This window comes from Ptychodera flava, chromosome 3 (assembly GCF_041260155.1).
Source record: "Ptychodera flava strain L36383 chromosome 3, AS_Pfla_20210202, whole genome shotgun sequence".
Lineage (NCBI taxonomy): Eukaryota > Metazoa > Hemichordata > Enteropneusta > Ptychoderidae > Ptychodera > Ptychodera flava.
The window spans coordinates 37,077,103-37,079,762 of record NC_091930.1 but is presented as its reverse complement, the minus strand read 5'-3'; the positions used below and the strand labels follow the sequence as shown (position 1 = coordinate 37,079,762).

General features: G+C 39.1%; 1 protein-coding gene across 1 annotated transcript in view; it reads right to left on the bottom strand.

Moving 5' to 3' along the window:
- LOC139129934 (QRFP-like peptide receptor) overlaps window positions 1-1,845 on the bottom strand; it is a 45,887-nt gene extending 44,042 nt beyond the window's left edge. Inside the window, exon 1 of the mRNA XM_070695629.1 lies at window positions 1,508-1,845. The gene's annotated coding sequence lies outside the window, so the exon portion shown is untranslated. The remainder of the gene's footprint in view (window positions 1-1,507) is intronic.
- Window positions 1,846-2,660: the final 815 nt, after the last annotated feature.

The window sequence follows — 2,660 nt, the reverse complement described above, 5'->3', positions numbered from 1 at the left end:
AATTCCTTGGGTCGGCAAGTCACATTTTTGTGACCTATGACCTATTACAAAAGAGAAGAGGGCTCCCTTGAGGATGAGAAACTGCGGTATACTTGTGCAATTTTATCAATTAATTATGTCAAACTTGCTCATTAAAGAAAAACTCTCTGTAAAAGCAAAGGTTTGTTATTTGTCCCGTTCTTGAATAATCAATAAGGTACTCCTTCTTCTAAGCCCTTGAGTCTCCCGTAAAATACAAGCCTGCAATCATTCGGAGAACGAATGCAATTGGTCGTTTCATAAACAAGCTCGTTCTTAATGGAGCTATAAATCCATATAATGCACTGGAGGAATAATGGCATAATTTATCAAAAATTGGCGTCCTTGATAGTGTTTTGAGGCGTGATTTCACAAGCATGTCGAAAAGGGTTTCTCTCTCGTTCTAGTTTTTCTCGCATAGACCACTGTGCCTGTATTGATGCTCTTGCGACCTTTCTTTGGTGTAGCCTTGTCGGGAACATTTAATTTGTTGTTAGTATTGACCACAAAAAATACTTCACTCTAATCATGTAAACAAAAACCGCGTTTGTTGTGTAGATATTATCATAAAAGTCGAAATTAGATATGTACAATATGACATTACATTATCTGCTGTTGAATTTCTAGCAGTACATATAATTTATATTGGCATATTATTCACTGGTAGAGCAAGCGCAGTAAAACTTCAACATTTTAGCGATTCTGAGTACCTAGGAACAAGTTGAAAATATAATATCCACACAGTTCTAGGAGATTTCTCCATTCAAAGGCTGGTTTTCAGCACCCAAAATACTCATCTCGACCTGAAAGCTGTGGAATGCGACAATAATTGTATCCCTGATATGGTTAGTTCTACCATATATGTTAAATATTACCATGTGGCACAGTGTATGATTTAGTCCATTTTGTTACTGTCGTGCGAAAGTTATATTTAGCTCATGGTCGTGATTCTGCAGATTGTCTTTGCATAAAGGCAAATGGAGTGAGGACGTGAAAAGAACGTTTTAACCCTCCTTGCAAGGCGACGACAACCGCAATATATCTATCTCGAACTCTTCAACCTTCTTTCGCTTCGGGGCTGGTTGATGTTCAAAGGCTCTTATAACAGCGTGATTTGACCTAAATACTTGGTGACCGACTGACTATGAAATATTTCGTCGTATCTATCTGTTTGACTAATTCTTGCATTTTAGATCATTGTATATCAGGCGCTCGTGAGATCTATGGTGATTATCACTATGTATATGTTAACCAGCCTACGAGAAATGTTGACATTAAATTGCTGCATATTTATATGTATTATCATTGTATTTGTATGTGTGTATATATGTGTGACTGCTTATTTCAGTAAGAGTTGAACATTTTTCATTACAAACAACCATGTGATGTCCACTTGTCTAGAGAGCTACATGTGCGTCGTCATTAGAGTTTGTTTGTGGTATTCATTGGAAAGATAAAGAGACGCATTATGAAAGTAAGTAATACTCACATTTTGATACACCTGTAGGAGAGACGATCTGAACTCCTGAATAGAAGGCAACCCATATCATCGTTCATAAATCAAACTTCGCACAGAGCAAAACCTTTTCGATGGTAGACCGCACAAAGCGTTAAAACAATCAGCATCACGGCGAGGATCGGCCAAAGATATACCAAAATTTAACAACCGACTGTTTGCCTACCCTCTGCTTCTTCGTAAGCGCAGCATGTAATGCGATGTTTATCCGGCGAGCTGCCGCTCCGCTTACGTTCTCAGGAAATGTGATATCTCAGCAGAATGCAGTCGACATAAATATGCGTTTAAGTGTCTGCGAGGGAAAAGCTGGCGGGCTTCAAAATGCACGACGTGTGACCGAGAAGGAAATGGAAAACGGGGATTGGTAATTATCGTGATTTACACCACGGCAACCATTCTAGGCCGTCTACGGGAGGTGTTTCCATTAGCGCTCTGCTCAAAACGCCCCCGCGGTCTGCCGTCTTCTTCCAAGAAAAAGACAAAAAAGGATATTAATCATGAGCACAACACCTTGTCTGATAGATGTGGATGTAAGCACGAGGGACGGTGATGTAAGCAAATAATGAACGGCCAAGATAATTAGAATGTAGAGACAAGGACATCTCTCTCTCCCTCTCTCATAAAACGTAAATAATATCCAATACAAGGGTTTATTTTATAAGTTGAAATGTAATAGAAATACCAAATTGTAGAGATAACATACATTCTGAGCGTGATAATCAGAAAATATCAAAGGTTGCCCATCGATCTTTGTAACAAGAGAAAATCGATTCACAAATACCTCAAGGAATTCATTATCTCCAGTAAGGCAACTTTTATTTTCATGGCCTCCGCTTGAGCACTCCTGTCCAGATATTGATGTACCCTCTATTTCTATCTATCTATCTCTCTCTTTATCTCTCTCTTTATCTATCTATCTATCTATCTATCTATCTATCTATCTATCTATCTATCTATCTATCTATCTATCTATCTATCTATCTATCTATCTATCTATCTATCTATCTATCTATCCATCTATCCATCCATCCATCCATCCATCCATCCATCCGTCCGTCCGTCCGTCCGTCCGTCCGTCCGTCCATCCGTCCGTCCATCCATCCATCCATCCATCCATCCATCCATC